At 32.3% G+C, this 13,769-nt stretch overlaps 1 long non-coding RNA gene across 1 annotated transcript; it reads left to right on the top strand.

Moving 5' to 3' along the window:
• Window positions 1-532: 532 nt before the first annotated feature.
• Window positions 533-11,206, top strand: LOC141544732 (uncharacterized). Its single transcript, XR_012482770.1, has 3 exons — window positions 533-610; window positions 7,579-7,700; window positions 10,071-11,206. It is a non-coding gene; the product is annotated as an uncharacterized LOC141544732 (long non-coding RNA).
• The last annotated feature ends 2,563 nt before the right edge of the window (window positions 11,207-13,769 follow it).

Genomic DNA, 13,769 nt, shown 5'->3' with positions numbered 1-13,769 from the left:
CATTCTAGAAGAGCACTTCTTGACCTCAGATAAATAATGGTTACACAGTATATATGGAGACAACTACATGTACAATAAAAATAAATAAATAAATGAACCTTTCCTTCACTTTCATTAAAATAGATTAACATTCAGAAACCGCTTTGTTAATTTTTTTAACAGTTTGAGTTCTGAATTTTTTTTCCCCTCATTCCCCAAGCAATCTGATATAGGTAATACATATACAAAAAATTTAAATATATTTTCATTGTAGTCATGTTGTGAAAGAAAAATCAGAACGAAAGAGGAAAAAAAATCCCCTTAAAGAAAAAGTAAACAACAAAAAAAGGTGAAGATAGTATGCTTTGATCTTCATTCAGTCTCCATAGTTCATTGTAGATGGCATTTACCATCCCCATAGCTATTGGAAGTTCAGAGATTGATTTTCTCATTTGACTTAGGTGGCTTCTCTTGCTTTGCTCCCATGAGTTTGGAATCTGCTCTAGAGTGAACACTTTGATCTCAACATCACTTGGATTTTCTTAATCAGTCAAAAATTCTTCATTATGTACCAAGAAGAGCTGCAGCTTTCCTAAAAGAACTACGGAGTACAGAAATATTAATTTTGCTGGTGAGTTTTCTCTGTCATAAATTTAAAAAATAATAAAATATATTCTGCATGAAAATTTCTGACATAGTAGATACCTCCAACAGAATTCAAAGAAAATAGAAAACTCTAGAAAGGGTTGAGGAATTCTTCATTAAAGTCTATTTATTTAAAAAATGTTTAGACATATTGCCAACCTTCAAAAATAAAATACAAAAGTTTGTGATTAGTCACTTGACCTTCTGTTTATTTAACAATCTCACAAGACCTTACTTTTTTTTTTGACTGAAGACAGGTCAGATTTAATCTCCTAAATACAAACATTTCTTATCATTCCAGTTATTAGCACCATTTCCTTCTTGATATTACTTTATATATTCTCTTATTTTAGTAACATGTATCCTATTAGAAATGTCTACTCCTTGAGAACAGAAATCATTTTCTGTTCATTTTTGTCTTTGAATCATTCACAATTCTTACAAAATTGTTTGGCAGATAATAACCATTTGATAGATGTTAGCTGAATTTGGTGAAGATGGCAAGTATCACCTGACCCCATCTCATGCATGAGTTTATTGTGTCGGCTAGAATTATGATGATAAAAAATTTTATGAAACAAGATGTCATTAGTAGGAGAGAAAGCAAGATATTCCTTGTACACCTACAAAGCATTTCCTAACATATCATTATTCAATTTCAAAGTTAATATGAAGGTTTCCACATACCCTCTATGAAGTCATTAATATATTATTATATAATATTATATATCATTAATGTTTTGTATTTAATTAATATATCGTAATTGACTTTTCTTAGCCAGATAGGACTAAATGTTTTACCTAAAGTTAGAGAGTATAATCTCTAGATCCACAATATTATTACTGTGCTGGGCAACCTTGGCTGGCTTCCCTAACATTTTGGATAACATTTCGTAGTGGTGGGAAAAAATGTCAATTGATCATTCAACAAGTATTATTATTTAGCCTCTGTTAAGTGCCAGGTATTGGAGTTCTAGAGGAAAGATTCCCCAACATTCTATAGAAAAAACAGTATGTTCTCTCTATAGCAAAGATTCATGGGTCAAAACCACAGGTTTCTTCTAGAAGCAATTTGGTTTTGGTATAATATGTTTAATAACCAATTTTCTAAAAAGATAAAACATACTTTTAAGTTTAAACTACATTAAAAGCACTTTTCCCATCACTTTTTTATAGTTTAGAAATCAACAAAATAAGAAATCATGTCTTCATTTGTAATATTTGCTGATACATGAGATATATTAACAATATTTACATTGAAAATTCAGTAATTGGTTTTCACAAGCTTAAATGTACTAGCTCCAGCACATCTCTGGTAGAGATGTCATATTAATTAAGTAAATACTTCCAGTATGTGTGTGTGTGTGTGTGTGTGTGTGTGTGTGTGTGTGTATGTGTATATAAAGAGAGAGAGAGAGAGAATGAGAGAGAGAGAGAGAATGAGAGAGAGAGAGAGAATGAGAGAGAGAGAGAGAGAGAGAGAGAGAGAGAGAGAGAGAGAGAGAGAGAGAGAGAGAGAGAGAGAGAGAGAATGAGAGAGAGAACAATTCATTGTAGGCAATTTCATAAAGAAAACCACTGGTACCTGAGAGGAAAGGCCTCCTGCAGTAGGTGAGATTTGAACTGAGATTTGAAGGAAATCAGGAAAACAAAAAGGTGGAAGTAAGGATGTTGAACATTCCTGGGATGAAAGATTACTAATGAAAAATAACAGATGTGGGAGACCCAATTTCATGTTTAAAGGATTACAGATTAGCCACTCTTGCAAATAAGATAGTATTGCTGGAATACAAAGTATGAGATAAAATCAAATATGAGAAACCTAGGAAGGCAGGAAATGATAGCAGGGAGAGAATTATATGAGTAAGAATGGACAAGATTTAGCATCTTATTTTACATGTGGGAGAAGAAATAGTGAGGAGTCAGGGATGACAACAAGGTTTAAAACCTGCAAAACTATAGGATGAAGAAAAATAGGGAAGTTCTTTTTTAACTAATTGTTTTATTTTTCCTGTTTATTTGTGTATATTAAATTTTTAAATAAACATTTCTTTATGAATCAGAACAAAAGGGAAAAACCACGATTAAAAAAAAAACATAGGAAACAGAAATGAACACAGTTGATTTACATTTAGTCTCCATTGTTCTCTCTCTGGATGAAGGTGGCATTTTCTATCCAAAGTTTATTGGAATTACTTTGGATCACTGAACATGAGAAGAACCAAGTCTTTCATAGTTGATCATCACACATTTTTACTGTTATTGTGTACAATGTATTTTTGGTTCTGCTTGTTTCACTCAGCATCAGTTCATATAAATCTTTCCAGGGCTTTCTAAAATCCGCTTGTTCATTATTTTTTAAAGAACAATAATATTACATTACTTTCATATACCACAACTTATTCAGCCATTTCCCAGCTGATGGGCATCTACTCATTCTCTAATTCTTTGTCATCACAAAAAAGCTGCGACAAACATCTTTGTACATGGGAGTTCTTTTCACTTCTTTATTATCTCCTTGGGATACAAACCCAGCAGTAGCATGCAGGAACTAAGGGTATGCATTGTTTGATAGCCCTTTGGGAACACTTCCAAATTACTCTCCAGAATGGTGGGATCATATCACTGTTCTACCATCAATGCATTAATGTCCCAAGTTTTCCCACATCCCCTCCAAATTCATTATTATCTTTTCCTGTCATGTTAGCCAATCTGAGAGCTACGAGATGATATTTCAAAGTTGTTTTAATTTTCATTTCTGTAACCAATAGTGTTTTAGAGATTTTTTCATATGATTAGATAGCTTTTATTTTATCATCTGAAAATTGTCTTTTCATATCCTTTGACCAAATGGGAATGACTTGTATTTTACGAATTTGACACAATTTCTTTATATATTTTGGGGAGACTTTTTTATCAGAAATTGCCTATAAATATTTTCCCCTAGCTTTGAGCTATTCTTCTAATGTTGTTTGTGTTGGTTTTGTTTCTACAAAACTTTTAAAATTTAATGTAATCAAAATTTTCCATTTTGCATTTGATAATATGTTCTAATTCTTCTTTGGTCATAAATTTCTCCCTTCTCTAAAGATCTGATAGATACACTCTTCCTTGCTTTCCTAATTGCTTATGGTTTCATCCTTTATGCCAAAATCATGTATCAATTTTGACCTTATTTTGGTATGGATATGAGTTATAGGTCTATGAGAAATTTCTGACATTATTTTCCAGTTTTCCCTGCAATTTTTGTGAAATAGTGAATTCTTATCCCAGAAGCTAGAGTTTGTGGGATTATCAAATACAAGATTGCTATAGTAACTGAATATTGTGTTATGTGTATGTAACCTGTTCTACTGATCCACTATTCTATATCTTAGCTAATACCAAATCATTTTAATGACTGTTGATTTATAATAGAATTTTTGGTCTGTACCACAAAGCCACCATCCTTTGTATTTTTCCCTACTAATTCCATTGATATTTATGTCCATTTGTTCTTTCAGATGAATTTTGTTGTTATTTTTTCTAGCTCTATAAAATGGTTTTTTGAGCAGTTTAATTGGTATGGCATTGAAAAAGTAGACCAATTTAGGTAGAATTGTAATTTTTAATGAATTAGCTCGACCTACCTATGAGCAATTGATATTTTTCCAGTTGTTTAGATCTGACTTTTTGTACGAGAAGTATTTTATATGTGTTCATATAGGTCCTGGGTTTGTCTTGGCAAGTAGGCACCTATTTGTCTACAGTTAATTTAAATGGAATTGCTCTTCTCTATGTCTTGATACTGTATTTTGTCAGCAATTTATAGTAATTTGTGTGGGTTTATTTTATATCTGCAACTTTGCTAAAGCTGATCATTGTTTCTACAATGTTTCTACTTTCTAAAGTAGGTATTTAGATGATGAAGTATCATCATATCATCTACAAAGAGTGATAGTTTTATCTCCTCCTTGTCTTTTCTAATTCCTTTAATTTCTTTTTCTTTTCTTATTGCTATAGTCAACATTTCTGGTACAATATTGAATAATAGCGATAATGGGTATCCTTTTTTTCATCCCTGTTCTTATTAGGATTGCATCCATTTTCTTTCCATTACAAATAATGCTTGCTAATGGTTTTAGAATGAGTATTGTATTTATCAAAACTTGTATTTGCATCTGTTGAAATTATCATATGATTTTTATTAGGTTTGTTATTGATATGATCAATTATGATAAAATTTTCTTGATATTAAAACAAGGGAAATTCAAAAAAAGAATGGGATTTAGGAGAGAGAGAGACTGTTCTATTTTAAACATGCAGAGTTTGAGATGTCTATATAATATCCAATTTGAAATGTTCAAAAGGTGATGAAGATATATTCTTAGAGCTCAAGAATGATAATAAGATTGGATTTCTGCATCTGTAACCCATGGAAGCTGACAGGATTCCCAAGAGAGAGGACAAATTCATGTTTATGTCAGTTCTGGGGTATAGCCACAATTGCTGAGGAATCAGAAAAAAACAAGTGAGGAGTGATCAGACAAGTAGTCAAACCCAAAGAAAGCATTATTATATACACTTAGAGAGGAGAGATTATTGAAAAGTGACAAATAGACAAATACTGTAGAGATCTCAGGCAGGTAGATTTTTGAGAACAGGCCTTTTGGTTTGGCAATTAAGATTTCATTGGGAACTTTGGATAGTATTTTCAGCTGAGTGATTAAAAACTAGAGAAATTAAAATTAAAACTAAAAAAAATTAAAACTAGAGAAATTAAAAACTAGACTATAAAGAGGAAGCAAATGCAGATAAATGTGTTTCAGAAAGATTTCTTTTGGCTTCTTGACTACAAAAGGAAGGATAGATATAAGATAGTGGCTTGAGGAAATCATAAATTCTTTTAGGGATTTTTGTTTTATTTTTAAGAGGAGGAAATAGGTTTTTGTTGTTTTTTTTATTTTCCTGATTATATGCACATTATTTTTTAAAGGGCATGTTTCTTTATGAATCTTGTTCAGGGGGAAAAATCTGAACAAAAGGGGAAAACCACAAGAGAAAAAAAAACAGAAGAAAAAGAAAAAAAAAGTGAATATAGCATGTGTTCATCTACATCTATTTTCCATAGTTCTTTCTCTGGATGCAGATGTCATTTTCTTTATTTCCTTTTTTTTTAATTTACTTTTGATACACATTGTTTTTTGAATTATGTTGGAAGAGAAAAATCAGAGCAAATGGGTAAAACCATGGGAGAGATTAAAAATCAGAATAAAGAAGTGAATATAACATGTACTGATTTACATTTACTCTCCTTAGTTTTCTCTGGTTGCAGATGGCATTTTCTCTCCAAAGTCTATTGGGATTCCTTTGGATCATTGAACTACTGAGAAGAACGAAGCCTTTCATAGTTGATCATCATACATTCTTGCTGTTATTGTGTACAATGCTTTCCTGGTTCTGCTTGTTTTGCTCAGCATCGGTTCATGTAAATCTTTCCAGGTCTTTCTAAAATCAGCTTGTTCATCATTTTTTATAAAACAATTATGTTCCATTACTTTCATAAACTTATTTGACATTATTCAGTCATTTCCCAATTTATGGGTATTTACTCACTTTGCTGTTTTTTGTTACCATAAAACAACAACAACAACAACAACAACAACAACAACAACAACAACAACAAACTGCTACAAACATTTTTGTACATGTAGGTCCTTTTTGCTCCTTTATGATTTCATTGGGATACGGACCCAGCACTGCTGGGTCAAAGGGTATGCATAGTTTTACAGCCCTTTGAGCATAGTTCCAAAGGAGGGGAAATGTTGAGCATATTTGAAGGCATTAGGGAAGAAACTAATAAGGAAAAATTGAGGATAAGAAGAAAAGGGAGTAATCTGCAGTAAAGAGCAAATGGAAATGTACATGAATACATCTAGAGTGGTTGGTGATAGCAAAAAGAAAGGTCACACCTTTAAAGGGTAACCTCAGTTTTCTTAGTATGGTTCTTCATTAGAAGAAATGGAGTAAGTCTGTGGGAGAAGAAAATTCACAGTGGATAATGATATAGACAAAGTAGTAAAAGAGGAATAAAAGGATTACCTTGATGCTGTTAGGGACTTAGGTGACAAATTTAAAATAAATCCAATCAGATCAGTTGTGGAGAGGAACAGAGTGAAATGAGACTAGAAGTACAGAATAGAGCTTTTTTATGGAATATGCCTCTTGAATACCACTAGCGTGAGCACAAACTTTATTTAAGACAAACTAAAAAGGTTTGTGGGTTTCCATGTAGTGGTATATTTGGCAAAAATGGAATATTTTTCTTTATGTGACTAGAGTTTCTTCTTTTGCATTATACTTATATATGAAAGCTTATAAAATATAATTTAGGATTTGTAAATGTAGATTTGCCATATAATTGGGAAATCCTTTTATTACCTGCCAAAGTATAGAAGAATTTGGTGAATGGTGTGTTATATTCCACTTTTTAATGGTACAATACTTGGAAGTTATCCAAAATACCAGAGTGACGTAATAAGGAAAATGTTGCTCAGGCTAAAAAAATTATAATGGCAGTCATTAATTCGTTTTATTCATTCATTCATTTTTAGAGCATAATTATCAACAAGTATTTCTTCTCTTTTTTTTTTGTATAAATGGGACAAACGCTACTCTGGGAAAATAAATTTAAAAAGCATAGTTTCTCTGTATTAGGAGCCTAAAATGAAAGACTTCGCTGATAAAAAGGAAAGTTAGATTAGTGAATTGACAAAGTATTATTTTTAACGATATTTGAGAATATTCATTTTAAAATTTAACTAATGGGAATTTGTAGGAGGATTTTGTTTTCTGGGAGAAAAAAGAAATGTTTGAGAAAAAGGAGAAAGGTTTTCTTTTTAATTTAAAATGTGATTTTAGATTTGTGATAGTCATATTTAATTTTATTCTAATCTTGTCATAATGTAAATACAGATTCATCAATGGAAGAATCAGTGACCCTGTGCTCATCAACTTCTTCAAACTGCCATACTATGTAGCATTTGGGACTTCGACTCAGCTATTTATTCTTCTGTGGGATCCAATCTATTATTCAGGTAGTGACTTTGAATGACATCTAAGAATAATGCTAAGGGTAAAAGTGTTGGTATAAATGTAATAACTCTGAAAGGTTGTTAGTATGAGTCCAAACTCCTCCACCTTACTTTTCCAAACTCTTGGGTTCTTTAAGATGAAATAAAAAATAATTTCTTTTTTGGCCAATATCCAACTTTCCATGGTAAATCTAATTATCTTATTTTTGAACTTCCTTTTTATACAATGACTTCAGCTAAGGGACATCTGTTATTGCCATCCTAGAGGACCAATAACATTAGTTGTTATTTTGTACTGTTAACTTGGGTGGGGTTTTAAATATTTAGCTGATTTTTATCTGTTGATCTCAGCTATATATCATGTTGGAATCTATTTTACTTGAGATTGACCCTTATCTTTCTGGTGGAGTTTTACTAAAAAGGAGACAGAGAGTTAAAAGAAAGAGAGGAAAAATACTTTGATGTAATTGTAAACTGTGAATATACAATTTCTGCAAAACAGGAAACTTATCAGTATTTTTTGGCTAAGTGGTAAACAGGAAATAAGCAAAGTAGGTATATTCTATGTCTTACTCTACCAAACATATTACATAATATAGGGGAGGTGGAATCCTTCTCCCCAAGGGGAGAAATGGATCCAAGAGATTCCTGGAAAACTAGTAGAGCATTAGATAGATGGATACTTGGAAAGCTAGTTCACTGTTACAGAATAATTACTTCTCTCCATTCTTACTAGAGTATGTACTTTCTCCTGCCCTGGTCATGGAAAATGACCAAAAGTTGGAACTCTGACAGTTTGGCATTTATGCCACATCCTTTGAGAAGCTTCACCTGTTCCTTAAAGTGAATTTTTGAAAAAGTGTGTGTGGGGGGGGTGGTGGTGGTGCTCACTCTTGGTGTATAGGAATAAGTAGGAGGAAAAAATAGATTAATTTCTTCTGTTTCCCTGTTCTCAAGTTTTTATTTTCCAAGCTTTATATTACATCTTTTTGAGGTATTGCTATGTTTTCTTTATAGCTGAAGTTAGAAGGTTAAACATATTGTACCCAACTATAAAGCCATGGTTACACATCAACATTTCTTATTCCTGTGTTACAGAAGAATACAAATTTTACTTAAGGATTTGTCAATATAGTAAATATTTTGAGACAAGACATTTTCTCCCTTTTATATGCATGTAGATTCTGAGAAAAGAAAACTATTAAATGTCTCTAGCAACATTTCTGATATGTGATACAAATAATTGTGTGCAAAGATTAATTCTAAGATAGATGGTAATTTGGCAGATTTTGGGGGATTTTATTTTCTTTTTGACAGTGAAAAATCATTCCAGAAAATGAAAATGAAAACCTATTCAGCACTAGATAACTTAATTTGAAAATCTCTCTTTCCTCTTTTCTTCTTTCCCTCTTTCAACTGTGTAATAAGTGAATTAATGAATAATAGATATGTTTAAAGTGACTTTTTAACCTATGGAGTAATATAATACATCTAAATATTGTAAGATTACATGGTCATATTAGATTTTAAATTTTTAAAAATGACATGTATTGTCCATTTAAGGTAGAGAAAAACTGAACTATCCACTCTTTTCTACCACTTTAAATCTTGATCTGGTTGTTTCACGACTTTCTTCACCAATCCTCATGTTGCAGGACTAGAATTAATCCAATTGCCTCACTGGAAATTGTTAATAAGAATGTTAAGGTATTTGTTTATTTTGTAGTTGTCTAGAATTGGGGCCATACCAGGACAGGAGTTTGTAGAATGGTATCCAATCAGTTATGTTGACCTCTGCCACACCTTTAAAGCTTGATGGAGAGATATAGGTGCTATATATTAGGTCAGAAAAATAATACAGTGAGAAACTTTGTGAACTGAGAGTCAAAAAAATTAGTTTCCAGATCCAATTCTGCCATTAAGTGAAAATGTGATTTTAGTCACTTAAATCTTCTGCAATTTTTTTTTTCTTTGTAAAATGAAAGCCTTAGAGTAGGAGTTCCTAACATTTATTGCATTACAAGCCAAATGCATAACATAAAATACATAAGATTACAATGAAGCCAATTATCTTGAAATATACTATCAAAATACATTAAATAGGAATAGGAAGTAGTACTTAAGTTAAACATTGAAGGAAGGAGTAAATAGTTGAGAAATTGAGTAAAATAGGAAGTAGGTACCTTTGACTAGAATGTGGGAAACATGGAAGAGAAAAATCTGGAAAGTATTTTTTCCTGAATAGACTGCTTAGGTTCTTGTAGGGGGAAACATATTTCAAAAGGGATAGTTCCATTTGAATGTTGCTTTTTCTAGCTAATCTTTGGATAGTAATTTATCTAGCCTCTTTCATTAGTAGCTTTCTCATACTAGACATGGAATTACAGACTATGGCTGAACAGGAAAAACTTGGGAGAAGCTAATTAATACTTCAAGTTGATTCAATCAGATGAACAGAAAGGAGAGGAAGAAGACAACAAGTGCTGGCCAAGTCAAACTACCACCACTATCCTGACTACTCTCTCCCCTTTCTGGAGACAGCCTGGGACTCTGAACCCAAGAGTCCCCGGATGAACAAGCTTTCTAATCCAGCATACCCAGGCATCAACCTTGGAATCAACTCCTACACAACCTGGAAACTCCTCCTTCTAGTGCTTGCAGCCATAGTTACTGAAGACCCAGAAAAGAAAGTTCTTTCCAGGAAAGTCCTTGACACTCTCAAAAGATTCAACATCAGAAACTGATATAATTTATAAGGAAATGACATTTTAAAAAAGTCATTAACATCTGCTTTGCTGTAGCACCTCAAGGACCACCCAGCTGCACTAACTTAGATAAGTGAATACTTTGGAGATAAACAAAATATACCCCCATTTAAAGGTCTCAGTGCTTTAAATAGCAATAACTTTGCAATTGAGTTTTTAAAAATAAAAAGAAAATACTTATTTTCTCACTGACTTATTGACTCTGGGCTCTGATTGATCTGGTTTTGATCTTGTCCTCAGAGTGGACCTCAGAGCCAACATCTTTATTGACTTTTAGATGAGAAACTAGTCCTGAATGATATGTATCAAGTAACATTTAGGAATGGCAAAAACCCAGATCCCATATTATTCTTTCCTAAAATGGGAAATTCACAATTTTCTACAGATGAGGGGTTCAAATTAGATAAACAAAGTGATGGATCTTTGAAATAGGTTGTGTATGAGGGGTAAGAGTTATTTCTTTAGAGAACATTGCAATCTGTTGCAATCTGAAGTGGGGTCCTAACTGAAGCTTCTGTGTGCCAGTATTCATATTGAAAGATTTGGTGTGAGAAGCATGTATTTCAGGATGTGGTTAGAGGTTGGTTTGGCATTAATTCAAAGATTCCAAAGAAGTTCCTTTCTTAAAAAGCTCTCAGGTCTTCTCTGTTCAGGATAAATTTTGGCACTTCCAGAAGCAGTATCAGCATCTGGGTGAGAAAAAGAGTATTGCATTTATTTGCTTTCTTAGGCCAGTTTACAAAGATATGGCAATGATCTTTCTTACTCTGTTTTCTTCATTCCATAATAAAGTGATCATTTCAAGAACTTTGGAATCTGGGATCTGTGTATTCCTCTAAAATTACTTTGTTCTAGAATCTCAATTCTTTTTTAATGATTCTATAATCTTATTTGAAATAACAGGAAAAATAAGAACATTGCAGATATACGTAGATTATTAATGTGCTTGCCAACCTGCAGCAAAACAATTACCATGTGCACAGAATTATGGTGGATATCATATTTAGAAATATCTACAGAAGGAGATTTCAGTGTTAGGATATTGCAAAAGTCTGACATTGACAGGAATATGTCTGAGGTAACACATGGGTTAATAAAACATCAACTCACAACTTTGGGGGTCTCAGTCCTTCTGAGAACTCATATGACATGAATGGGAAGAGAAGAGGCTATTTCACATCTGGAAAAGCTCCCCTACATTCAGTTTAGTTTAGAATTCTAATCATGTTAGATGACCCCTCCTACTTGAGTCACAGTAAAACTGGAAATGGGTTATTATTTTAGAAAGATCAAAACCTATTGTAGAGAATCAAATTGGACCAAGGAGAAGACTTGAACACCTTCTTTTAATAATGTGCTCTTTAGAATTTGTAATGTTCCTAAGTACTCATGACCTTGGTTTTATATTTCAAGGGGAAATCATTACTAAGTTCTTCATGTAAGCATTCATCTAATCTCTTTGAAGTTTCATAAATTATTGCAAGCTATAATTCAGATTTGACAGCTAAACAAATTTGAATGTTAAACCATGTGATGCTTTTACATATGGAAATGTTTACAAAATGTGTATCTACTCCATCAAAAACAAACTCTATAATATTTGCTACAAATTCTTTTTGTTGCTATCAATAAAAGTGTTCATTTCATAACATTAATGCTGTCTAAAACATGGAGAAGAAACTTTATAGATGCATAGCACACATTACGTTTTTGCTAAATATCTTTTGATTGATTTGTTTTACTAAAGTAATAAAAGAACTTATTTAGGCTACTTCTATTCTTTAAAAATATACAGTATTTCTTGGAATTCTAGTAAAATTTAAAATTTAGATTTCCAACAGAGAGAATGTCAGAGTTGTTAATACAGTAATTCACTGTATGATTAGCATTTGGCTTGGTAGCTTGTACATAGTGTCACTGTGGGATGATGTCTTCATTTATGCATGTACTAGACTTAAGTGAGGCAGAGTTACACAAAGTCATCAGCCTTACTCTCTCTTCGGAGAACACATTTTGAACAGTAAAATGACAGTGCAAGAAATTTCATTGGTTATAGGGTTAGCCTAGTATTTGGAGCATAATAAATGTTTGCTGATCAACTGATTATCTAATGAGTGAAAAATCCAAAAGGAGAGGGAATCTGTCATAGAAAATAATACTTTGAAGTCAGGAAGACCTGAGACCAGTCCTGCCCTAGAGACTTACCAGCCATGTAATCATGAGTAAGTTATTCAGCCTTTTTGACCTGTTTTCGTATTTGGAAAATGCTAAGATTGGCCTTATTAGTTTCTAAGGTACTTTTCAGTTTTAACTCTATGATCCTTTGATAAGTGCTATCACTTATCACAAAGAGCAAGATATATGAAATAATAATAGCTGACATTTGGATAGCATCATAAAATATGCAAAGTACTTATACAAATATCTCATTTTTATCCCTACAACAACCCTAGGATGGAAGTGTTACTATCATCTCCAATTTCACAAATGAAGAAATATAGACTCCTTTAGACACTAGTAAATTTTTGACATTGACTTTGAACTAAGTTCAATGTCTAGAACTCTATCTATTGTGCTATGTAGCAGAAGGTTTCTTGGAGAAAATGGAACTTCAGCTGGGTCTTGAAAGATAGGTAGGATGTGGAAAGGGAGGAGAGTTGATACTTTGGGGGTCAAGGATCCAGAGCAAGTTCTCTATTTTTTAATACATTGTCTTCTTTATATCCAGTTTTCAATCAAAGTAAATAGTACTACTAGACTCCAATTTAAAAATTCACAGTTTTAACTTAATCCTTTTCTCTTATTGAATTTAGTCTATCCCTAAATCTTGAAGTTTTTTTTTTGGTTTTATTTTGTTTTGTTTTATCTCACAACTCCTCCTCACAATGTTTGTTCCCATTTTTTTTGTCCCAATAAAGGCTATAATAGTTATCTCTTCAAGGAAAGACATTCTGACATTGTCTCTTCTCCCCTCTTTCTCTTCCAGCTCTCTGGTCATCATTGCAGCCTGCAGAATTTTTGGCTATCTTTTTGTTCAGAGTAATGCAAAATGTATTTATTTTATTTTCATTTGGATTTCATGGTTAGTTTTTTGATCTTATGCCCCCCTTTTCCTCTCTATTAGAAAAGCTTGCTTTTATCTCTCTTAATCTAGTCATCAAACAGTGGTGATGTTTTACTTAGGCAATCCTAGATTTTTGACTTGTATAATAACTTAAAATCTAAGCTCCTAATTTTACAGATAGGAAAATTGAGACACTGAGATCATACCTAATCACTAGTTATTAGTACTTAGGAATTTCTTTCT

This window comes from Sminthopsis crassicaudata, chromosome 5 (genome assembly GCF_048593235.1).
Source record: "Sminthopsis crassicaudata isolate SCR6 chromosome 5, ASM4859323v1, whole genome shotgun sequence".
NCBI classification, from domain to species: Eukaryota; Metazoa; Chordata; class Mammalia; order Dasyuromorphia; family Dasyuridae; genus Sminthopsis; species Sminthopsis crassicaudata.
This window is presented reverse-complemented; position numbering and strand designations above follow the sequence as displayed.